At 42.3% G+C, this 26,807-nt stretch overlaps 1 protein-coding gene across 1 annotated transcript in view; it reads right to left on the reverse strand.

The window, feature by feature from the left end:
- The window catches only part of LOC117987229 (uncharacterized), a 90,088-nt gene that overhangs the window by 62,719 nt on the left and 562 nt on the right, over positions 1-26,807 (reverse strand). The window contains exon 2 of the mRNA XM_069502010.1: positions 16,612-16,660. The gene's annotated coding sequence lies outside the window, so the exon portion shown is untranslated. The remainder of the gene's footprint in view (positions 1-16,611; positions 16,661-26,807) is intronic.

The following is a 26,807-nucleotide window of genomic DNA, read 5'->3' on the forward strand; positions in this document are numbered from 1 at the left end:
TCTGTTAATACGCACTTGGCCAGTGTGGCAGACTTTGGCGCATAAAGACTTTCATTCTGAGAGGAGACTTCTCAGTAGTAGGCTAGCGATGGGTTGGATCATGATGAATTAGTGCTTAGTTTTGCCGTATCTCTAAAAGCGTGCATTTGAAAGCGCTAATCTCAGAAGTCAGAACCTGGTCAAGTAGGTAACATTTCAGAAATCAGATATAAGGTTAAGGTTCCGTAGCCATGCTATAATAGCAACTGCTGCTAAAAACTTCGGCAGTCATATAATTCTTAAACGTTAGTTTTTTTCAAAAACCATGAAACCATGCGTTCGTTTTTTATAGGTACCTATTTGCCTATTACAAGATAAGTATAGTCCGTACAAAATGAAAACTCAATCGCCATTTTAACTCTATGTGTCAACTGTCATGTCAAAATTACGATTTTAAGATTTTAGTCCTTATTTCAAAAGTGAACCGTACTTTTGACATGACGGTTGACACATAGAGTTAAAATGACGAGTGAGATCTCATTTTGTACCTACAGCGCTTTTGTTTTATATTTTAATAGCGCCTCGTGCAAAACTGGGCGTAGGTATAGTTATCAAATTTCAATATCATAAAAGAGATGAACATCAAAATAAAGATGAGCAAACTGAAATCAAATACTTGCGTTTTGCGTTACTTGAGAGAAGTTTCATACTTCAGTTTTGTTAAGACAATTATTATTATGAGATTCAATCGAAATTATTGCGTCATATTCTTCGGACAATTAAAGTAAATGAAAGTGAAGCAAAACCCGTTTGCTCATTCAGAGTATATAATAAGACATACATAATTTGGTAAACAGCTTAGGTAATTGTTTTAGCTAAATGTTAGGCAAAAAGGTAAGATATTTTCTTCTAGCTGGTGCCCACGACTTCATCTACGTGGATTTATGTTTCTGAAAATCTTCAATCTTTTTTTAAAAGTTTTTTAGCCTCCAGGTCTTTAGGTAGTAGGTACCCATGCAAAAATCACGTCAATCCGTTGGCCCCTTACGGAATACACTTTCGCAATTTATAATAAGTAGGTACAGGTAAAGGTACTTAGTGATTATTGTTTTAAAAATAAAATCTCGCTTTCCACAGCAGAATTAAATTATGCATTGCATATTTTTAAATGACGTATGGAGCGGAAACGTGGACACTGACAGTTGGCCTCGTCCACAAACTAAAAGTCGCTCAGTGCGCTATGGAGCGAACTATGTTTCTCAGGGATAAAATCCGGAACGAGGAAATTCGCAGAAGAACAAAAGCGACCGACATAGCTCAAAGGATTAGCGGGCTGAAGTGGCAATGGGTCATGTCTGTCACAGAACCGATGGGGCAGACGTGTTCTGGTGTGGAGACCGCGTACCGATAAGCGCAGTGTGGGACGACCTCCAGCCCGCTGGACCGATGACCTGAAGAAGGTGGTGGGGAGCGGATGGATGAGGAAGGCGGAGGACCATGTTTGGTGGCGCGCTCTTGGAAAGGCCTATGTCCAGCAGTGGACGCAAACAGGCTGATGGATTGGATTGGATTGGATTGATATTTTTAAAATGCAAATCGTTGTGTTTAAGAGCTTCCGTATATTATATTTAGGATTATAAAATATTCATAGCGACCATCGCACCTGTACAGAGTCAAGTGCCAACGCCCTTCAGGACAATAAGCAACATCCCTTCAGAAGGGAGACTCTATTAGCCACTAACGTAAACACTGTCAAAGTACCAGACCACTCGGTCAAAAATATATTTGGATCCGTATTTACTTTTAAAGTTATCTGGGTATTAATCAATCAAGTTACCTATGTGAGATTTCTGAAATCTAAATGTGATTTCCCGATGTTAGGAAAAATTGTTTTAATGCGTGTGTGGAAATTTTTGATATGCTTCTCTATTTTCCGTGTATCATAGCCACGAATTCATATCTGCCAATCCGCACTTGGCCAGCGTGGTGGACTATGGTCAAACCATTCTCATACTGTGAGAAGACTCGTGCTCTGTAATGTGCCAGCTAAGGGTTGATTATGATTATGATCATGATAGACACGAATTATATTTTGTCAGAGTGTAATCTTCTACACTAATTCTAATATTAGTATGGATTGTCTTTGCTTTGGAGGAAAAGTTATTTCGAAAAATTTCTAGAAAAATACTTAAATCAGTAGTTCAAGAGTAGAGTAAGTACCTAATTCTTCTTTATTTATAAGCCAAATAACACTTCTCTTAGGCGTACGGCTTGATGGCGCCATGAGGATAGAGTTTTGCTCGGTATTTCCGGTACGGTTCCACGATCTGACTCTTAAATATTTTAATAGCTTAGTAAGTAAAGTATAAGGTTTCAGCTTCACACATAAAAATAACTCGCAAAATTCTTGCATTTTCTTGGCCTGCTAAAATGGCACAGATAGGTAAGCGTCAAGTCAAGATGGCAATCGGGGAGGAACGCACTCACACCCGCACAGCCCCCTCGGTAACCTGGTGCGGGCGAGCGCGGGAGACGTGCGGTACGTCCCCCCGCCTCATACCCCGATTGGTATCTCAATCTGTCTCGTACTAGGTATAGGTACCTATATGTATATACCTAATAATATAATTTAATGTAGTTTTGAATTTAATTTTCACAGCCGTACTCAGAGTCGCTTAATCGTTACTTAAGTTTAGTTAAAACGAGACAGAGCTAGGTATATCTCTCACATAATTAATCTGTCTCGTTTTAACTTAAAGTAACGATTAGCGACTCTGAGTGCGGCGGTCAGTGTTGTTGTCATTAATTGTTGAAAATGGCAAATACCGTCAGTAGAAAGGTCACGTCAGCGTCTACTTCGTTGACGTCATTTTGGAGCTGATTATTTGTTCTGTCGACGTCATCAGTAGGTATTTTATCGGCGCGAAGAATGCGCCATTTTCAGCTCTGGCGGCCATATGCGATCACCTTAAAGATTTCTTGACTTTACTTGGCTAAACTAGTCAAGTTTGCTTTCATACTAACTAGCTATCAATATAGGTAAGTAATATGAAATGCCATTTTCCACTTTTGTTTTATTTTATGTGGTGTAGTGGGCAGAATTATTGCTTTTACTGAGCTAGCTTAGCCTCGGCTAAGTAGTTTAGGTACATTAAAAGTAAATCTATTGATTGACGTCTTTTATCGTATTTAATATCGATATCCCACACCGATATCGTATTCGTGACTTAGAGGAAAACGTTAGTGGTACCTACATAATAATTCAATGATTCGTGATAGATTTTTGTAAGAAATTATACGCAAGTGGCTTAAAAAATAATTCGTGCAAGCCGCGCTGGCTGTGAGGACAAAAAATACGTGAAGAAACTTTCGAATACTCTCGGCCCGATCGTATTATGAAACGGTTTGCGAAAGCGACTGTTGCGCCACGGCGCGCGGCGAGCCTCAGCCGGCCCACGAGGCACGAGCGACGAGTTTTTGACAACACCCTAACCTCCTGATATCATCTTAAGCCCTAGTAAGACACAACGCGTGACGCACAGCACGGCAGGAAGTCTGATGTTACACGTGACTACTCGCTACACGACGCGTCAGCTCCTGCTGATTTGATCACAGACCACTCTGCAGCGCGACGTCAGCGGATCGTGGAAGGAACAGCATAGACTGTAGTGTGAACGCTTTCTGGATCATTATCAATATTATAAACGCGAAAGTGTGTTTGTTTGTTGTTTTGTCCTTGAATCAAGTCGCAACGGATCGACGTGATTTTTTGCATGGGTACTTATAGTTAAAGACCTGGAGAGTGACAGGCTACTTTTTATCGCAGAAAATCAATGGGTTCCTGTGTGATTTTTGCGAACAGTATACTCAACTAGCTGATGCCTGCGAATTAGCTAGTTAAGTATACCTACTGTTAACCAAACTGACGTTGAAATCAACGAGCTCCCAAACATTTTTAAGCGCTTACGAACACGAAGAAACCCATACTGTTATATGTTTTTTTATGGAAATAAATTAAAAAAAAACTAAATTGACGCGGATGGAGTTGCAGCACCGATGAGTTGCAGGCATCATCTAGTTTCGTATAATTTATCATAACTTACAACTTTTAGACCACGCTTAGGAGTCGCTGCCGTTACGCTTTATGTTTGTCCAATCCTTTAAACCGGTATTGGAATAGCGATTAAAGTGATATCAGTTCTCCGTGGGAGTTCTGTGGACACGTCTTTATCGAGAATGCGCTTGACAACGACCTAACTGAACTGACCCAATAAGTACATGGTAACACGCATCACAGTCTCACGCTAATTTAGCAGAGATATCATATCAGAGAGCGGTGATACTTGATAGCCTAATCGTTAAGACGTCTCGGCCACTCGGCAGGTCGGGCGGTTCGATCCCGGGCACGCACCTCTAACTTTGTGGTTTTAAGCCATTAAATATCACTTGCTTTAACGGTGAAGGAAAACATCTTGAGGAAACCTGCATGCGCGAAAGTTCACTATAATGCTCTCAAAAGTGTGTGAAGTCTGCCAATCCGCACTGGGCTTGTGCTTAAATCCTCATTCTGAGCGGAGACTCGTTCTCAAGCCGGCGGCGCGGCGATGGGTTGATCATGATGATGATGATGATGATGATCCTGGCAAATAGCTGATTACCTTTATTTGTTAGGTTAGGAGATAGGAGTTAGGAACTTTGGTTGGAGTGATTTCCATTTTCCTAGTTCGCAGGTTCCTACTGACGAGAACCCACAAGCATTGAATTACATATGAATCAGTACCCTTATTATAAATGCGAAAGTGTGTTTGTTTGTTAGTTTGTCCATCAATCACGTCGCAACGGTGCAACGGATTGACGTGATTTTTGCATGGGTATAGATAAAGACCTACTTTTATCCCGGGATTTTTAAAAACCTAATTCCAACGCGGACGAAGTCGCGGGCATCAGCTAGTTTGCTCGTAAACAATTTTGCTTGCAGGACAGCAGATGATGTTCTGCCTGACCAAGTCGGAGCCAATTTAGCTTAGTCTTGGAACTCCTAGGTTCATAATCTTCTCGGCAACGTATTTATACGACAGTAGGTAGGTACACGCGCTGTCTAAGAGATCACCAATTCTTTTTTAAAGAACTAGCTTATGCTCGCGACTTCGTTCGCGTGGACTTCACAATTTCAAACGCCTATTTCACCCCCTTAGGCGTTGGATTTTCAAATTCCTTTCTTAGCGGATGCCTACTTCATAATAGCTATCTGTATGCCAAATTTCAGCCCGAATCCATCCAGTAGTTTGAGCTGTGCGTTGATAGATCAGTCGTCAGTCAGTCAGTTCACCTTTTCCATTTATATTATATTAGCCAAGTTCATCATGATGACTAATATTCCATTTCCCCTCCAACTAAGCGTAAAGCTTGGCTAGGAGAAGGTACGAAAATGGGCAACCGGCAACCTTTCGAATTCAGTCCGCTCCTTTAACCATTTAGCTATTGTTTCAAGTTCGCCAGAGTTCAGTTCAAAATTCAGATGTACCTACAAGAATGTTTGGCACTTCGGCCTGACAGGTTAGGTATGTAAGTACAGTATCTCTCTGCAATGTAAACTAGATAGACATTGGCGTGTTGAGCTACACGACTGGGCCGGGAACTGGTTAGGCGAGAGGCGGAGGCGCGGGCCCCAGACGGAGGGACGTCATTACCTGCGCCCTCCCCGCGCGCACACCCCCCGCACACAACCCGCTAAAGCCCGCGCGAACCGTAACTTCATTGTATTCGCAGCCACGCAGCACTGCGAAATAAAATTCGGCGTAGGTAGCGGAGACGTTTTTGCCAAACATCGTTTCAAGGCAACTCGATTATCGGCCTTTTGATAGCGCCTAAACGCGGAACCTACGTAATGAAGTCTATGAGTACATTCCTAACTTGTTACAAAACTAACAGCTTTGTTTGAGCGAGGTCACGAAATAGGTTACTACGTAAAGGGCTTTAATTTGTGTATACGGAAGGTAGAGCTAATTACTCTGAGCTCGTAGTAAGTATAAATAAGTATAAGTACCTAAGTATAAATAACTTGTTATCGCTTTTATATAAAAGTAGCGGAAGATTCCGTAGATTCTGTAATTCAGATTTGTCTATCCTCAATCTTTCTTTTCTTCTATTATTAGTTTTATACTTAGTATTATCTACTACCTACGCATCGGAAAATACCAAACGGGAAGTTCGCGACAAATCGAACGTAAGATGCTCATTAGTTAACGACAAATTAGGAACTTCGCTCTTTGCTTTGAACTCTAGTAGGTATACTCATTACTCATGTCACAATCACAAGATTACGCGTTATAGTGCGTGTCTCTGTTTAAGTTTCTGTACGCACCTAAGCTGCGCTGCGCGTTCACTGCACGTCGTGGCACAGAGCGTCAAAATATTATTTCTATCATTTGTATAGCGATACCGCACTAGAGCGGCGCTGCACAGCGCTTCACCGCGCGTTGCCGCGCGTCGCCGCGCGTCGCGGCTGGGAGAATATTGTGAAGCGCAGCGAAGCGACGCGCGGTGCAGCGACGCTAGTGCGACATACCCAGCGGCGCGTCGCGTCGCTTCAGAATGCGTACGGCGCTCGATAAGATACACGCGCATCGAGTAAGTATTAAGTATAGCGTGATAGACCTCAAAAATCAAATACGTAGGTTTTAATTTTTGTTATAAGTTATATCCTCAAATTCCAAACCCCTAGGATGTCGGCTTCCACCCTTTCCCTCTTCAATGTCGCGACGGTTGTTGTTCGTACGCGATCGGGCAGTAGAAGTGACGCGACAAGTGACGCGAGCTGCCGCGTACTGCAGTTTGTAGTGCGGTAGGTACGTGAGCGGCCATGAAGTGACGCTTTCTGCAGTCGGACTGAAGCGATGCGCAGCGCAGCTACAGGTGCGTACGCAGCTTTAAGCGAATTCAAGGTAAAACTGAACGCCTGCGCACTGCAGGATTCCATTTTGAAAATGAGTCGGTTTTATAAGATGGCGGCTTTAAAATAGCTGTTCATAGATACCTACTTATTGTCGACGGAAGTGACGTTTGAACGTCCAGCGTGTCAAGTGTAACTGGTAAGAAAAGCAAGGCCTCAGAATACAGAACCAATCTGTATTCTGAGGCCAAGGCTAACATTAAGGAAGGAATTATGGCTAGACTACTAAGATGGCGGCTTAAAACAGCAGTTTTGTTCGTGTAGCTATTTTGACGGAAGTGACGTATGAAAGAACGTTTCCGTCCGAAAAAGTTTTTAATAGGTATTTTACTTAAACACACCATGCTTAATGTTTAATTGCCTATTTGATCGGATGAATTGCTGCTGTTGCCAACCAAACAACAGGTAATAAAAGAACTTGAAATTGTAACAAATGGTTTACAAAGAGTAAACAAAAACAGTCGGGAGGCAATAAACAAAAAGTTTAGCCCGAAGGTCGGCCGAGTGTACGCGCCTAAAGACCAAAGAGCGATCATTTCAAACTCTGCCCGACGACGGTTCCACGTACTGGGTCAAGTTCAAAATCTAAATGAAACTTGATTTTTATTCCAGTTGAAGTGAGAATAAAGTTCAGCCTAAAGTTACAGAGCCCCAGTACGACTCGTTGCGGACGGTAATGTATTTCGTCAGACGCCCAAGCATGATCAGCTGCGTGATTGCGGTAGAATGACAGCTACAATGTCACGATCGCAAACACCTCTGATTGGTTGATGCTAGCTCACTATTGCCTACAATTGTTGCATTGTTGCAACAAGACTAGCACGAATTCAGCCAATCACAACAATTGAGATTATAATAATGATTGATTGAATGATGTACGAAATCGCCCTACTGTACGACAGAAAAACACAAATGAAGTAGACCTAATATTATGAGTGAGATAACAGACTGAGCCGTGATAGCCTAGTGGCTAGCACGTCCGCCTCCCGTGCGGAGTTGGCTGCTCTCCCATCGGGCGCGTCCCCGGCTGGCGGATAGGGGATTTCCCTCACCAGATTTATCTGGCGGGTACTGGGGAAATAAAATACTCAGCGCGGACCAAAAGCAGCACAACAAATCCAGGCAGCGTCTGTACTCGGAGCGAGCGGCTGGCTGGTCAGCGTCTGTCCCACATTGGGCGGCTGTTTTCCGGAAGATGTGTAGGAGGAAGAAGGACGTACGGGAGAAACTAGAAAATGAAAGCACAACAAAAAAAGATACTACCCCAGGCGGGTTCCGGCGCTGATAGTGCCGGGGAATCCCGCCCCCTGACAGTTTCGGCTGACAGGGGCTGCCCCTCGTATTCTGGGGAGGGCAACGTTTTGCTGAATTTGGATACACCATTTGCTAGGTCTGGCCTGCTACAACGCACGCCACCTAAAACGACGACACAGGCGCGGACATGGACTGATACTGAACAAACGGAAACGGAGGACGGAATATCAACAGGAGATGAAGGGGTGCAATGCAGACGACCACCCTACGTAAGCCCCCTGACATTTTTCTCACCCATGGCAAGCACGCCGAAGAATAGGGATGGGAAAAGGAAAAAGTCACCGAAGAGTAATAAGGAGACAGAAAGCCTAGAAGAAAAGGAAGACCGACTTTTGGGTGAACTGTTCGACAACGTCGTAGCTGTAAACTCGCTCGTGGACAGACAAGGGCCATACAAGAATACAGCCAATGAGATCAAGACAAGATTGCGAGAGCTGCAAAAGCTGTGTGGACGGGTCAAGGACGTCAGAAGAATGAGAATAGAGGAAAAAGGCGAAGAGACTGAGAGAACCCCAAAAAGGGCAAAGACAGTTGCAGTGGTGTTAGAAGAAAAAGGTACAAATACATCGACCGGAGGTGAGATGGAAGGACTAGAATGGGATGATGCTCTAAGTATGGAAATGGAGTGGAAGGAAGTACAATCAAAAGGGAAACGACGACACCAAAAGGAGCGAAAGAGGAACAAAGAAATAGTAAGATACCCGGTGGAGATCAACCGGGTGCAGGATAAGGAAAAAGAGAAAGATGCCAAGGAAGATACACTAACAAAGACAGGGAGGAACCTGGAAGAGGAAAAGGCGCCAAATCCAAAAGCTAAGAAGAAAGGAAAAAATAAGGTGGGGAAAAAGCCAACCGGTAGAAAGCCGTTTGCAAAGCCTGAAGCACTGCTAATCGAGGTAAAAGACCGTGACTATGCCAGTGTACTGAAAGAGGTGAAGTCGGGACTAGCAAGCGAGGATGTAGTATTCTCTAAGGTAAGGAAGACCAGAAAGGGCGATATACTCCTTGAGCTAGAGAAAGGTCAAGATGGAAGTGCCTTACAAATAAAAGAGAAAGTGGGGGGGCTGTGTCCAAGTTTAACGCTTAGAGCGTTAAAGGAGTCTGCCGATGTCGTAATTAGGGGACTAGATCTCACAGTAGAAAAAGAAGAAGTAGAAGAGTCATTAAAACAAAAGGTGAAGGAGTTCCGCATAAAGAGTTTTTGGGAAAACCGATACGGTAGTAAGACAGCCCTGGTCGAGCTCCCGAAGGAGGAAGCTCAAAAACTTGCAGACCAGAAAAAGATAAAGATAGGATGGATGAGGGTCCCAATCAGGCTCTCAGTAGAAAGGAAAAGATGCTACAGGTGCCTCGAATACGGGCATATTTCAGTGGGGTGCCCAGGCCAGGACCGAAGTAAAAAGTGCTACAACTGTGGCAACGAGGGACATAAGGCCATAGACTGCGAGAGGGAAACAGCTTGCGCTATCTGTCTGGATAAAGGCCTGAATAACACAAGACATCGAATGGGCTCCAAGAACTGCCCGTCCTGGAAGGAAAAGGTGCCCGGTGGAAGGATCAAAGAGCCAAAAAACGGGGTTTAGGAGCAGGAAATGGTGCCATAGGCTCGCAGATAATAAAGGTCTTGCAAATAAACCTGGACAGAACGCGGGCCGCCCACGACCTGCTCGAAGTAACGGCAAAAGAATATGACATAGACTTAGCTATCGTGGCGGAGCCAAACAGGAAAATTGTGCAGGTCCGTGAATGGGTCACAGATCATAGAGGAGATGCAACTGTAGTTATTTATAATAAACGCACGCAGGCTAAAATAGTGGCTCAAGGAAACGGGTTCATAGCGGTAGCAATTCCTGGGCTCACGATTTTTAGTTGCTACTTTTCGCCGAACCATAGTTTGGAAGACTTTGAGCGAGATCTGGACAAGCTTTTTGAAAGCATCGAGACGCAGCGTGGAGACATTCTGGTAGCTGGGGACTTCAATGCAGCTTCAAAAGTCTGGTCCAGCAAAACCGAGAATGCCAGAGGTCGTCTAATCATGGAGATGCTTGCGAGTAAGGACATGGTTATAGTCAATGAAGGATTCGCCCCAACGTTTCAAAGAGGCACAAAAAACTCCACCCCAGACATTACATTTGCCAACGCATGTTTGTCACAGAGAGTTACTAAGTGGCAAGTCCTGGAGGAAGATAGCTTAAGTGGGCACCGATATATAAAGTTCAATATACTCCAACATGAAAGGAAGCCACCAATCAAGACACAGGCAGGATGGAAAATACAGGAGCTCGAGCAGAAGGTCCTAGAAGATGTCCTCAAAGAAAGTGAGATTGGCTCTCCAGAAGAATTGGTGATGGAGACCACAAAAGCTTGCGATAGGGCGATGCCCAAAAAAGGAGTATACAGGAGAGCACCAGTGTATTGGTGGAATAAATCAATTGCTGCGAAAAGAGCTCATTGCACAAGATGTCGCAGAGACTTCACACGTGAGAGAAGGAAAACGGGTAGGGAAAGCTCGATCAGAAATGAGAGCAAAGAAGGAGAAATACAGGAGCTAAGAGAGAAATATAATGCAGCGAAACTGGACCTGCAAATAGCTATCGTAACGGCAAAAGCAGAAAAATGGAAAGAGCTCTGTGATGAAGTGGATAAGGATACTTGGGGACTGGGATACAGGATTGTTACAAAAAAACTACGGCAAAGTCCGCCTAGCTTGGAAATGGACCTAATTAAAACCGTGGTCAAAGCATTGTTCCCGTTCCATGTAGATTTCGGCAGGATCATGGGAGACGCCTCTCAGATACCAGAAATTACAGAAGAAGAGCTAAGGGCGGCGGCTGAAGGCCTTAAACTAAAAAAAGCGCCAGGTCCCGATCTTATTGGGCCAGAGGTGGTCAAAATGGCTGTGCAGGCTATACCGGAGAAAATAACAACAGTCTTAAACAATGCTTTTACATCTGGGACGTTTCCTGCAGCCTGGAAAAAGGCAAGCCTGGTCTTACTCAGGAAAGCAAATAAGCCAGCGGGAGACCCGGCCGGATATAGACCAGTCTGTTTGCTGGATAGCTATGGCAAACTTATGGAGAGACTCCTTCTTAACAGAATAGAGGAGCTTTTGCCAGACCACGGCGGTCTCTCTGACAATCAGTATGGTTTTAGGCAGGGCCGATCCACACTGATGGCTATAAAAAAAGTGGTCCAGACTGCCATGGTGGCAAGACAGGGCACGCTTAAAACGAGAAAGCTCTGTGCTCTGATTTGTCTAGATGTGAGGAATGCTTTTAACTCTGCGTCCTGGCGAGAGATCCTTTTGGAAATGCGTAAGAGAGGCTTCCCAGGCTACATCCATAACCTGATAAGTAGCTACCTAAAAGACAGATCTATAAAAGTTAAAGACTGTAACGGCGTTGAAGACCTGATCAAAGTCAGCAGTGGAGTACCACAGGGATCAATACTGGGCCCAACTCTTTGGAACATCTTGTACGATGGCGTCTTCAAGCTGAAACAAGAGGAGGGCATCCAACTGGTGGGCTTTGCTGATGATTTGGCTCTCGTAGTGGTGGCAAAAACTGAGGCTTCCCTTATGATCCGGGCAAATAGGGCGCTCGAGCGAATAAGTAGCTGGATGCAAAGAAAGCAGTTGGCGCTTGCACCAGAAAAAACGGAGGCGATTGTATTCAGTGGAAGGCGGAGACTAGACCCTATAGGATTCAAAATTCAAGGTGCGATTGTAACTCCGAAGGAACACGTGAAGTATCTGGGAGTATGGCTCGACAAAAGCCTCAACTTCAAGAAACACATTGAGGAGGTAGCTAGTAAAACCCAGAAGCTCACGGAAGGCCTGTACAGACTAATGCCAACAAAAGGAGGTCCTAGAGCTAGCAAGAGGAGGGTGCTGGCATCAGTGGCACACTCCGTTATTCTATACGGGGCACCAATCTTTGAAGGGGCTATGAAAGTGGAACTTTACCGCAAAAAGCTGGAAGTTGTTCAAAGGCGATTGGCAATAGGCATCTGCGGAGCATATAGAACAGTTTCCACTGAAGCCGTTCTGGTAATAGCAGGGCTGGTTCCTATAGCCAAGCTAGCCAGGGAGCGGGCGAAGCTATTCGAAAGCAGGGAACAGACACCTGCAGAAGTTCGGGAGAATACCCTGACGGAGTGGGAAAGTGAATGGACAGGATTAGGAAAGGGGACCTGGACAAGGGAACTGGTTACAGACCTAAAAAAGTGGCACAAGAGGAAGTATGGAGAGGTAGACCGGTGGCTAACGCAGGCACTCAGCGGTCACGGGGTGTTTAACACCTACCTCTTCGCAATTGGAAAAGCGCCGAGCGAAGACTGCTACTTCTGCGGAGAGGAAGACACCCCGAGACACGCAATCTTTGAATGTCCCGGTTGTGCCGACCTAAGGACAGAAGCGCTAGGATCGACCGACGCGGAGGGTGTGAACGCCCGTAACCTTATATCGCGGATGCTGTCGAGCGAAGATGCCTGGCAACGATATAGCAAAATGCTGAGGGCTATAATGATAAGAAGAGAGCAGAGGGAAAAAGAAGAAAAGAGGAAGATAGAAATTTAGGAGGTCAGCACGAAGTAATGCTTACGCAGTTCCGTGCTCACCTTGGTAGGCATGGGGAGGTTATTTTAGTCCGTGCGAGTCGGACACACCCTGCCAGCAGGCAGAAGTCCGTAGGGATTTTTTCCTCCCCCGAAAAAAAAAAAAAAAAAAAAAAAAAAAAAAAAAAAAAAAAAAAAAAAAAAGCACGTCCGCCTCCTATTCGGGAGATCGGGAGTCCAATCCCGGGCACGCACTTCTAACTTTCGGAGTTATGTTCGTTTAAAAAAAAACACACGCTTTAATGGTGAAGGAAAACATTGTGAGGAAACCTGCATGCCTTAGGAGTTCTCCATCTCAAAGTTGTGTGAAATCTGCCAATCTGCACTTGGCGAGCGTGGTGAACCCTTCTCATACTAAGAGGAGACCCGTGCTCGATAGTGAGCCGGCGATGGTTGATCACGATGAATATTATAAGCATACTAGTTGATGCCCGCGATTTCGTACGCGTGGTTTTTAAAAATCCCGTGGGTACTCTTTGATTTCCCGGGATAAAAATAGCCTATGTCACTCTCCAGGTTTTTAACTATACCCATGCAAAAAATCACGCCGAACTGTTGCTCCGTTGCGACGTGACTGAAGGACAAACCAACAAACAAACACACTTTCCAACAAATTAATAATATGGGTAGGTTGGTCGAGTTGTTATTCTAAGGGGTAGGTACTGATTATACTGTCTGTAAGGCAAGTGGGTAATGCTGTTTTTGCATGGAGAAACCATTGCAAAAGGTGCGAGAAAGCGTTGTCATCGCAATGGGTATGCTTGGACTGAAGGCGAATGTCGTTTGGTGAACATGTGCAGCGGAGTTGTCAAGACCTCTTGTCGAAATGGGGCATGGGCTCATCTCAAACACACTTGAGTGTTGAGAGGCGATGGACACATGGCTGGGGAACGCGAGGGAGCAGCGTTATGATTACTTTCTCAGTACTCATCGATTGGCACAGAGTTGCTATAAAACTAGAGTAGCAATTCCCCTAAATTCTACCTGTTGACTCTACCTCAGAGTCAGCGGTCGGTAACCTTTTAGTCAACAGGTGGCAAAATGAAATAAAAGCGGGTCGCACTTGTTTTGCGATGTTAAATATTGACATACTCAAATACACAAACATTTCCTTCACATTTTCACATCGTCAGTAAATAATCAGTAATCTTCAAACTTTATCAATAAAATCTATATTATGTACTTAATTAAATAAAAATAATCACCGAAACGCGCATAACTTTCGAAGGACTGCACCAAATTGGCTAATTCTTTTTCCCCAGGAATTGCCAGGACAAGGTTCGCATGATTTTTTTTTTGGAAAATACACGTGACAATACAGTTCTCGCAGGACGCAGACGAAGTCAAGGACAACAGCTAGTTAAAAATAATTAGTGCTGCCAATAACATTATGATACTTAAGTAATCGCTGAGCAAACTTTTTCACATAACTCCGAAAAGTCAGGGGTGCGTGCCCGGGATCGAATCACCATAATGTACTCAAAGTTACGTGAGGTCTGCCAATCCGCACCCGCCCAGCGTGGTGGACTATGGCCAAACCCTTCTTATTTTGAGAGGAGACCCGTGCTAAGGAGTGGGCTGGCGATGAAACGTTATCAATTTGTCATTTGTTGGCAAGCCATCATAAAAATAGGATCCATTGATTTCATTATAATTAGATTCATATTTTGAGATTATTGACACTAAGATTGAATTTGATACTTATTTATTATATAAATTACTCAGTTATCGGTACGTTATCAAGTATCAATATCTCATGAAAAGGTGATGATGGTGAACACGATACCAGTCGGCAGCCACCGAGAAATACGATATCCTCGAAATTAAAATAATTCCGAATGATAAGGATCTTTATTTACGAAACAGACCGCGGGTTGCCGACCGCTGCTCCTCCATACAAGTCATGACTTTTGTGGAAGGAATCCACAGTCCACACTGCCAATTTATCCCGACAGGTGGCACATAAGCGGATCGGCCATAGAGGTAGTATCATGATAGGTTCCATTATCCAAAGAATTTTCTAAGTACATATAAGTCCCGCAAATTGTTAATGCGCGTTGCCGCCATTTTAGTGACGTCAACACTAGACTGAAGTTTCGAGCTGATGGTATATTTTTACTTAAATATACGTCAAATGACGTCAAAATGACGTCATTTCGATGCTAATGAGACATGGTTCCAGGGCAATTGCAATTTGAGGGACTATGTCTAAGTAAGAAACCATGAATAATGACAGCTTGCATTGGCCGGACCTCTTGTGGCGCCCTTTGAGAGTTTTGCCTCTGGGTCCCCATTGGCTTGGTGCTGTCGGCACGTGTCTTTGTCGTGGTTTTACAAAACATCATGGTAGGTATATTTTTTTCGTTAAAACCGATATTGTTGAAATTGCAAGCAATTGTGCATTGTAAGGTCTGCATCTCTTGAGGGTGCTCCGGTGTCGGGGCGAAACGTGCGTCGAGTGTGTTTTGGGATTTGTGTGGTGCTGCGTGGTGGTGGTGAGTATTGCTTGCCGAGTGGCTGCTTTTCCTGCATAGTTAGCAGTGGGAGCACACGAGTAGATATATCTACTCGTGTGGTAGGAGGGCGGGCCGTGCATTTCGCATGCTGTATGTTGTATCATACAGATTCGACCTGTTTCAACGGATTACAGCAAATTAAGCTTTTGGTTCATTGTATAAAATGGATGGACCATGAAAACAGACAGAAAGACATAGTTTGGTAGAACTGGAAATTACACTTTTGGCGGCCTTTAGTAACCTCGCGCACTACGCGAGCGGCGAGCATGACTACGGCCAGTAGCCGTGGCGGCGTAGTGCGTGAGGTCCCTTACCTAGCACGCTGCATAGCGATTGATTTGCAAAGCGTCCTAAACACAATACACAAACTACCGGAGTATTGTGTGGACGGCGGAGGCATGCACTATTCACAAATTAATGTGTATTGTCAAATTGTGCCGCGAGTGCCAAGTCAGAGGTCAGCTGATTCGAATACGTTACTTTACAATCATTAGCTTAGCTATAAGTACAACGCATGTACAACCCGTCAGAAATATTTTCGCACCTCGCTAGAATGCGCTTCCCCGCCATTTTCGCCTATCCAGTACCGGTGCCAACGCAAGTGCGTTGCATGACGTCACTAAGCTAGCTTCGCAGATATTTCCGACGGGTTGTACAACGTTACTATTACAGCCTATGCAGACGAGGGACTGATGTCTGCGGATAACAAAAATGAGAATTTATAATAGAGCAAGATTCCAATGCCGCCAGACCTTCCTTATTTTCTGAGAAATAAAATGTGTGGGATAGAGTAAGTAGTTTTAATGTGTAGTCTGTACTACGTGGGAGAAAGCCATGTACATCGACTTTTATAAGGAGATAGCGGATTTGTAGAGCATTATCTCTGTTGTTGAGAAGTAATTAAATATCACTTGCTTTAGCGGTGAAGGAAAACATCGTGAGGAAACCTGCATTTCTGAGCGTTCTGCAAAATGTTCTTAAAGGTGTGTGACGTCTACCAATCCGCACATGGCCAGCGTGGTAGACTATGGCCAAAACCCTTCTCACTCTGAGAGGAGACCCGTGCTCTGTAGTGAGCCGGAGATGGGTTATAACCCATCCCCGGCTGGCGGCTGGCGTATTTTGCACCCGTATACGGATGCAAAATACGCCAGTAACATAGTCGAAACGGACATCTGGATTCATGAATATTAAAAATAAGTATAATGCATAAACATAAACTGTAATAATGCTTACCCTCGGTGTTTGGAAAGTAGCCTTCGAAGTCAATGATTAGGTAGTAGATCTGGAAAAAAAAATTACACTAAGATCGAATACGACAAAAATAGCCATGTGACTCTACAGCTAAAATATTTTTGGATTAAATAAATGAAAAAAATGGTACACCTATAGAATATCAAACGAAATATGGACGAGACGACGCGACGTGTGCGATAAACTCTCTAAAACGGAAACAAAATAAAGGTTTTTGGGTTAAACAAACTGCGAACTGTGTCACCGAGTATATCGCACGTTGCGCCCGCGCAGTGCGCACCTGTCGCTGATACAGTTTGTTTGTAGAGCAATGTGCATGCAGATAGTAGAGAGTTACGGATCCGTATAAATACGAACCAAATCAGTGCATACGCTTGTGCCTAGTAGTAGTATAGTATAGTACTCTTTACGCAGCGCAGTAGGTACGCACTAATCCGAATTCGTATAAATAGGAACCAAATCAGTGCACAAGCGTACGTAAATTTTGTATGACGGCCACTGCGAATCGAATTTAAAAACCGGCCAAGTGCGAGTCAGACTCGCGCAACGAGGGTTCCGTACTACAGTCGTATTTTTTCGACATTTTGCACGATAATTCAAAAACTATGGTGCATTAAAAAAAATTTTGTGTAATGTAACCACAAATTCACGGTTTTCAGATTTTTCCCCGAATGTCAGCTATAAGAGCTACCTACCTGCCAAATTTCATTATTCTAGGTCAACGGGAAGTACCCTGTAGGTTTCTTGACAGACCGACCGACAGACAGACAGACAGACAGACAACAAAGTGATCCTATAAGGGTTCCGTTTTTTCTTTTGAGGTACCCTAAAAACGAATATGAATCAAATACGAATGATTACATTTGCCGATATTCGATATGCTGCGTTATATCGTATTTTCACCTTGCATCGTGTTTGCGAGCCCTAGACCTATACCTATACAACCTGATTACAATTTTTTTGAATTTCACTCTAAATATTAACTAAATAGATGAAATAGACATATCGGTAAATATTATCATAATGTTGTTTCCTATCCTGGCAATCGAAGTGAAAAGCAGAGTGTATAACTCGGTCATAAAACCCATTTTTTGACTTAAATATCTGCCCTCGCCTTCGGCTCGGGTAGATAAACGTCTCGGATAAAATGGCTTGTTTTATGCCCTTGTTGTACAATCTACTATTATTAGATAGCCTTTAACGAGATAGTTCATGCATAAAATACGAGCGTATTTTGCAAGAAACAAAGATTTTAGTTTTGCGAGCAATATCGATTCGACCTTGACATCAAATTTTCGTTGCATCTTATTTCATTTGAAGCCGGTTTATAAGTTTACAGCGAAGGTGTTAACCTAGTTCATACAAACCGTAATAAGCCGTCACACTTTATGCTTATTTACCTAAAATTCTCGATTTATTGAATTCGTGCAGCGTGACCTAAATTCACGCGGACGAAATCACGGGGATCACCTAGTTTTCTTATATATTTTGTAAAGTACCTAGGTAGTAGGTACCTACTTGATTAAAAATTATAAAAACTCAGCTCTATTAGTGCTTTAGCTCGTAATACGGTAATACCCAACTTTTAAATCCCTGCACATAGATAATTTTCGGTTCATAAAGCAAGAACAAAGACCGCCTTCGCTAACCTAAAAGTTTTATTAAGACAATCTATGTGAATGAAATAGCCGATAAAATAGGGTATTTGATAGAGATAAATGGCGGAGATTCATAACGTCGCTTTAGGTTAAGTCTGAGATATATTAGCCCTGTCCCGAAGGATAATCCTACCGCTTATCAATTTCATTTAGAGTCAATTCGCGAGTTCACAATCTTCTAATCTTAATTAACTAGTCTGACAACTTCAAAATTTCATGAGCATACCTATTTCAAAAAAAGGGGATTTTTTTGCAGCTATCCATCATCCACGCACCTCTAACTTATTATACCTACTTTAAGTTATGGACGTTTAAAAGCAATTACCTAGGTAGGTACCTAAATACCTACCAGTTGCAAGAAAAAGATTGTAATCAAAGTCAAATATTGTATTTAAAATAAATTTCACTTAACTAGGTAAGTAGGTAATAAATTACACTGTTTAATGGTCAGTTGTTGGATTTGTAAGATGATACAGTGGTGAGGAAACCAGCATGCCCGAGAGTTCTTCATAATGTTATTAAAGGTGTGTGAAATCTTCCAATCCTCACTTGACCAGCGCCAGCGTGGTGGACTAGGAGAGGAGACCTTAGCTCAGCGCGACGATGGGTTTTTGTCTTTTGATGAAAATGGATGAATGATAATAATCCACAATATTCTTTTCGTATGGGTATGGCTCTCTTCCCTTTCTCCCTCCATCTAACAGACTTGCATACATTAAAAAGAGCTCTGGGGACGAGAGTAGAGAGTAGAGACGGTGGGTCTGCGTAGGGGTGCTCTACTTTCCTGTAACGCGGGAAGCAAAAGATTGACTATTATAACGAACTAAAGAGGCGAGGCACACAGGCACACACACCGCGGCCCCGCCATCGCGCTTCACTTCATAGTATGTCATACCGCTATAAATCGATAAATCATCCACTGCGCAGGTTCAAGGTCATTATCATCATCAACCAATAGACGTCCACTGCTGGACATAGGTCTCTTGTAGGGACTTCCACACGCCAAGGTCTTGCGCCGCCTGGATCCAGTGGCTCCCTGCGACTCGTTTGATGTCGTCTGTCCACCTAGTGGGGGGTCTTCCCAGGTTCAAGGCCTTTTTTACGTGACACTAACAGTAATCGAAAACATCGATTGTAACTAAGTAGTAAAGTAGGTACCTATAACTTTCATTTGAAAAATGTCTTTTAATTATTTTTTTATCTCGGCTCTTTTTAGGTCACGTGAGGCACAAAGCATTCCAAAGCAATATTAATTTATAACAGTGCCAATTCCTCAATGAGCGGCGCGCGCGCACGACATGGCCTCTACAAGATGGCGGCGGTGAAAGTGTTGCGGACGGCATCCGCGCTGGTGCCGGCAATACCGACCATCTACAAACTTGAGAGCTATTGCACAATTTATTGGAACGGATTCGGTTTCTTGTTAGGAATTATTGTTTTTGAAGAATACCCTTACTCTTTCCCCTGTAAGTGCAACTAAGCGCAAAGCTTCAGGGCTGTGCTATAGGCATCCGAAATAACCACAGTGCCAGCCGGTGCCGTGGACGGTGGTATCCATGATGATTTTTTTCACGAAAAAAAGGATTTACCTGATTAACTAATAGGTCCTACGAATTACGATTAGACTATACCTACATGTATCGTAAAAGTTGTGCCCGAGTAAGTAGGTATACCTACTTACTAATAGGTCCTACGAATTAAGATTAGACTATTTACATATTATCATAAAAGTTAGAGGTGCGTGCCTAGGGATCGAACCCCATCAGACCTCCCGAATCGAAGGATGACGCCTTAACCAATGCGCTATTACCTTAAAATTATGAAAAGTATTTTGTTGTGTGTGTATCATGGCAAAAACCATAATAAATCAGACGAAGATTTTAGCACGAAAATCGTGGCAATAGAGTAGGTATTTATCTCAGCGAGCAAGATGAATGAGCTACATAGGTCGGTGTATATAGAGGTCATTGGGCTAAAAAGCTAATTTTACCCACGCACGCCAAGGGTACATGCATATCTTCCTATATAACTAACAATACTTCAGCGACATTTTATATTTATTAATTTATTTATTGCCATCCAAAACAGATTAGGTACAATAATTATAATTATACCTAACCTAATTCCACAATACAACGTTTCGTTCTTATTGTAATCCTAAATGGTTGCACAGCATAACCCGTGTTTAAAAAGCACGCGTATTATAAATAACAATCAAATAATTAAATAAATTATAATATCGCTGCTATACCTACTTGCATATTATACTACTGATATATGAATGCGAATAACCCGGTGCGGGTGAGCCCCCCCCCCCCCCCTCCCCCTCCCGCCTATTTCCCCGATTGCCATCCCAACCTGTTGCGGGCTATATATCTATATTATGTACATCCATAATCTCCAAAAAGAAATCTTCTTACAAACCGTAACGATATGCTAATGACACCATTCGGTACGTAGTATACCTAAGTATATTTATATATTTAGGTATATAAGTATTTCCTTTAGGTATTTTCCTGTGGATGCCTACATAAACATAACCTTCCGTACCTACATCAACTGATTGTATAGTGATGTGAAAAACCGGTCGCTATGTTACTTACGCTATGTAACGTAAACCTTTTACGTAATTTCCGCTCCGATCCAAATATTCACAACAGCGTGATGAATATAGAAATATTATAATGCTTGATATAACTACTTATCTGCTCTGCACGGCTTTTACATATTATACAATTGTTGTGAAAGGTCATTTGTTGAATTTACCTAATTAATTACACTACAGGTAACGTGATACAGGTCCCAGATATATGACATTATATATACCAGCTATACCTGCTATACCAGCAGCATACAGCTTCTATACAGACAGCATATACCAGCTATATGACACTCTTGCTTTATTGACTTTCAGCGTGCAGGTCACACTACGCAAACAGTCGGCAGTTTCGATGCAGATAAGTAGGGTAGTTATTTTCATCTTACGAAGTTTCTTTGTCGTTCAAAATCTGTGTGGAACCACAGACTACATATTATAGTACTAGTGGAACAGTTAATTGCGGCTCGCTACGCTCAGGATTCTATTTTTGAATCACACGCTTCACTCGTGGTTCAATCTTAGAATCGTTTGGTTACTTGTTATTCAATACTTGTAAACACTCACACCACACGAGTGATATCTACTCATGTGCTCACGCCAAATAACAACTTTGCAGACCTACAAGGGTTATGTAGTCGCTGATAACAAGTATACTTAAGTAGTTATTGCTAAGCAAGGCCAGCGATGGGTTGAGATGATGATGAAATATATAAATATCCAAGGCATGTAATTAAAATCTTTACAATGGTCTGCGGTTCCAACTAGACAAGTAACCTTGAAGCGAGACGAGGCTATTAATAGAGTACCTAATAGTGTTGTAGTGTACTGTGTAGCTGATCTTGATTTGCAATCATCTCGAACGCTACCAATCTGCCTTTTTTTTCTTCGGTGGAGGAAAAAAATCCCTACATACTTCTGCCTGCCAGCAGGTCTGTTCCATAGGTCTGTCCGGTAGGTCCGACTCGCGCGGATTAAAATAACCTCGAAGTTCTTCCAAGGTTAGCACGGAACTGCGTGGCATTACTTCATGCTGACCTTATAAATCTCTATCTTCTTGTTTTCTTCTTTTTCTCTCAGTTCTCTTCTTATCATTATAGCCCTCAGCATTTGGCTATATCGTTACCAGGCGTCCAATGATATGCGGTTCCTTACTTCCCTATTAGCTCGTTTCGATAAACAGGGTATATTCGTCACTCCCGAACCCGAACTAAGACCTCGCGTAAATACAGTATAAGTCCCGCAAATTGCTAATGACTGAAGTATCGAGCTGATGGTATATTTTTATTTCGGCTGACGTCAAAATGACGTCGTTTCGATGTTACTGAGACATGGTTCCAGCGCAATAGCAATATGCGGTATAAGTTCGTACCTACGTTAAGTTGAACGCTCGTTAAGGACATGCCAGGCCGCAAGGTTGGTGTTAGACGTTAGGTAATTGAGCGGGATCGTTTCTCAGCCATCCAGCCTCCGGCATCCGCCGACCAGTAGGTATTCATCATAATTCAACTCTTGACACTAGCCTGATTTACGATCGTTAAATACACATCTTGCTTTAAAAGATATTTACTGATTCGCCCTGAACTAAAGACCAGGAATCGGGCCACCTGTTTTTAACCGACTTCCAAAAAAGGAGGTGGTTCTCAATTTGGCCCTTTTCTTTTTTTATGTATTGTACTTTGTTAACGGAGTGTCGGTGTTACCACAATCAAACAAATTATAAAGTGTTGGTACCTATTTGGCAAATATTTTTGTCAGGGAAAAATCCGACAGGCCACGACAGGCTTTGTTAGGCTTTGGATCATTAGTAAGCTATAATGCTAGCTATTGTACCACTTTTAAGTTGACCTACTCTTTCGTCAAGAAGACACCTACTGAGTAGGTATAAGTCCGCAAATTGCTAATGTACGTGGCCGCCATTTTAGTGACGTTAGCACTAGACTGAAGTTTCGAGCTGATGGTATATTTTTATTTCGGCTGTCGTCAAAATGACGTCATTTCGATGTTAATGAGACATGGTTCCAGCGCAATAACAATTTGCGGGCCTTATACCTACATTCTACATACATCCTACACTTCACTCTGATATTGTGAAAGTGTTAGGCTACTGTCTGTACGTCTTCTGTTCGTAATAAGTAGAGGTACATTATTTATTCTAGTAGGTATAAATAATCCACTAACTATAGAATACCTAAGGAAAAGAAAGACGTTTTATCCTTTGTAATCAAAAATATTCTCATTTTACGTCCACCTGACTAAAAAGCCTGTAACTACAAGCCATTGTTGAAACAAGTACAAAGGTAAGTAGGTACCTATTTGCCCCACTTCGAAGGCAGCGCGGGTTTAATTAGAAACACGAATCGGATTCCAAGCGTCCTGACACCCGATAACCCTTGGTCTTTGTCGTGAATACCTCTCTATGTATTACGTAGTGCTGTGATAAAGTGCGGACATCGGGACAAAGTCGCGGCCGTTGACCCCGCGCTATCAGCTGACGACATCGCTAACTGCGGGGAAATTATCTTTCGTGCAATATTTCGGTCTTTACCTACTCGTTCACTAATACGAATGAACAACCCCTCCATTTCAGGGCACAAGGTAAGTATACGTGATATTTTCGTATGCCAAAGTAGGCATAGGAATTGGCACTTACTTGACCAGCGTGGCGGGCTATGGCTTAAATTGCCGGCGGCGGGTGAGGGGTTGGTCATGATGATGATGAAATAAAATACAGGGCCTAAAATTCTGAGTAGCATAAATTGCTTCCCGAATCGGTAGACCCTCAAGTATATAGTACAGTATTACATAATATAATCATTGAATAAAATGTCTTTAGTCATGCAAAAGACCATAACTAGGCGGATATAAATATTTTCCATTTTGTTTACTAGGTACCTAGTTAGATATGCGGAAGGATTATAACTATCCCGACAGGGAGACCCCTACCTAGTCCCCTACCAATATGTTATTAATGGAAAGGGGTCACGAACTCACGACCCCCAGCCATCAGGCATACGACGAGGCAGAGATACCTTTGCAGTAGGTATCTGTACCTACTTATATCTATCTATTGTCTATGTAGCTACGTAACATAAAAGTCTCTACCACAAAACTTTGTGTAACTTTTCTAAAAAAAACAAAGCTTCCGACGAAATGAGAACCTCCTCCTTTTTTAAGTCAGTTAGTGTAAAGAATCTAGTACCTATCTACAACAGCCGTTTTAAAACTTTTAATGAATATAGGATTTATCTTTACATTTTAAAATTAATAAATTTATCTTCTAGATTTAAAAAGGGTATACTCAGACAATTATATTAAAAAAACTTTAATATAAATTAAAAGTAACATAAAACAACAACTAAAATAAATTAAATTAAATCTAAAACCTCATCGAGACCACCGCAGCGAGGCATTGTACCCAAGATGCTGGCAGCATTACCCCTTTGGATGGCCAAACTAATTCTTTGACCAAGGTAGCTGCCAGCTCTCGGGTCCCCGGTTGACTCGATAAGCCTTTTCGAAATATCCTCAAAAAGAGCTCGAGCCTCCGGGCCCCACGGCCCCAAGTCTCCACACTAAAAGTCACGTGCCTATATGAAGCTCCCATCGATCTTTACATTTCGATATTTTCTCAATTTCAATTCCAAACAAAAACAAAAGATTAACATATTTATTAAACAGGGAAAGCGAAATTCAGAGAAAACGTAAACATTGAAATACGGGGGTGAATCACTTCACTTCCGGCCATTAGCGAAGTTATTGCGTGTCTGACCCGTTTTTATTTGGACATTCTTGGAATTTTATCTCTGCCACCAATTAATTTATCGACGTTTAGTTTAGCTGTTAAGATAGGTAGGTACTATAAATCTTTAAATAAAATCTCATTATCATCCTTTCAACCCATCAACCCAACCGGTCCACTACTGAGCACGGATCTCCTCTCAGAATGAGAAGTACCTACTACCACGCGTGCGGAAACTCCCAGTCTTCGGAAGTTCGCCTCCAACGAGACCAGCCTACTGATTCGCTAAATCAGTATCTAACACTGAATGATAGCCACTGAACTCATTTGACTTTTATTTTTAATTAATTGAAGGTTTTCTACGAAAAAATATTTTAATAATCACTCATTGAAGCAGCAATGTACAGCCAAGTACCAACCAATGTCAAATGAGCTATGAGCTAATGAGCGGTGGCTATCATTCAGAGGACACTGAGTTAGCGAATTACCTTGCAGATCCCGGTAGTACACAGGACCCGTCTCCGCACACACCATCCCACCCAACATAGAATCACATCATCGGTTTACGAGATACAGCTCGCAGACATACAGACGGAGGGACCGATAGCACAGAATAATATAATAGTACCGGATAGCGAAGACTTAGTAATAGAGTCCGTCTACATAGTGCAATAGTGTTATATCATCTTCTTGTACGATAGTATACGGAAACGTTCGTATGCGAGTCTGACTCGCACTTGGCCAGGTTTTAGGTAAGTACCTATATAGTTTATTTCCTTCACATAATATGAATACAATAGGTACCTATGTAATATGTAGGTACCTACCTACCTATGTATAAACCTACTTCGCTATAAAACCATAAGCAATGACGAATCGTGAGTCGTGGGCCTCGTGGCACAGGGTATACGAAGACACGATACGAAGTACGAACACTGCGTCGCGGACGAGCGCTCATTGCGACCTACTTGCTCCGCGGCTCGGTCCGCGTGCCTTCGCACTGCTAAAAATAGACGAAATGTTGAGAAAGCCACACAACACACGCCTATCGTTCGATTGTTTTCTATTATTGATTACGTTTATTATTATTCGATAATAATCAGTTTCTCTTATCGTGTGTTTTTCGAACGAACTGTCTGCGAATCTTTGTTTGAATGGACTGTACCTAGTGTACCTACCTAAATTAGGTAGGTAGATAGATAAATGTATATTGGGGCCGATTCTCTTGTACACAATCACTAAACTAAACTAAATTAACAGGTCTAAATCTAGTGCTATCCTTTTCCGCAAGCAACATTATTAAAGGGATAGCAATAGATTTAGATGTAGGTACTTTTACATTGGTACATTTTAGTTTAGTTTAGATATTATGTACCTATTTATAAGATAATATCCGCCATATTGTGATGTAGTAACTGTAAATATAACCAAGTACCTAACTAAGAGTTGAAAAAAAATCGTTGCGTAGGACTGTAGATTACACAAGCAAATTAAATATTTTCCTCCAAAATCGCAATTTTCAAGCGACAGTCGACCGGTAAAGGTTGGCTTTCCTATTCTAAGTTAGGAACGCAATACATTATATTATTAGATGTTTATTTCGAAATAAAAAGATTAAAGCAGATTCTATAAAAATAAATGAATCTAAGCTCTCTGAAATCTAAAGCTCTACGCACACTATGATAAGCCTTATGATATACCGAGCCGCAACGAAGTATAGAAAAATACATTTAACTAAATCAGTTATAAAACAAAATTTAAGTATTAATTTAAACGAGATGCGATCGTTGTCGGCTGTTGAAATTTCGCAGTGTAAAATATTGTTCTTAGTAAACGATTAAAAAAAAACTCGTTCCTGTAAGCCTTGGCAACACTTGGCCACTTGCCACGCCCATCCAGACTTGCTGGAAAGCAGTTTTGCACTGCCATGCCAAGTGGTTGCTTGTTAATTAACTAACTGTTAATTTATATTATGTTGATCGCAATATATTTTTTCTTCAATATATTTAAAGAACCTTCACATTATGTATTTAAAGTTTTAACTAACTATATCGCTGCACGCTTCGCTTGTATTCAAATTTCAATTACAGATAATACCTATTACTTTGTTAACAGCTGCTGTTACTAATACAAGGAACAATAAAGTTCACTTCCTCATACGTAACTCCTCAATCAAGATAGG

The sequence above is a fragment of the Maniola hyperantus genome, chromosome 12, assembly GCF_902806685.2.
Source record: "Maniola hyperantus chromosome 12, iAphHyp1.2, whole genome shotgun sequence".
Classification (NCBI taxonomy): domain Eukaryota; kingdom Metazoa; phylum Arthropoda; class Insecta; order Lepidoptera; family Nymphalidae; genus Maniola; species Maniola hyperantus.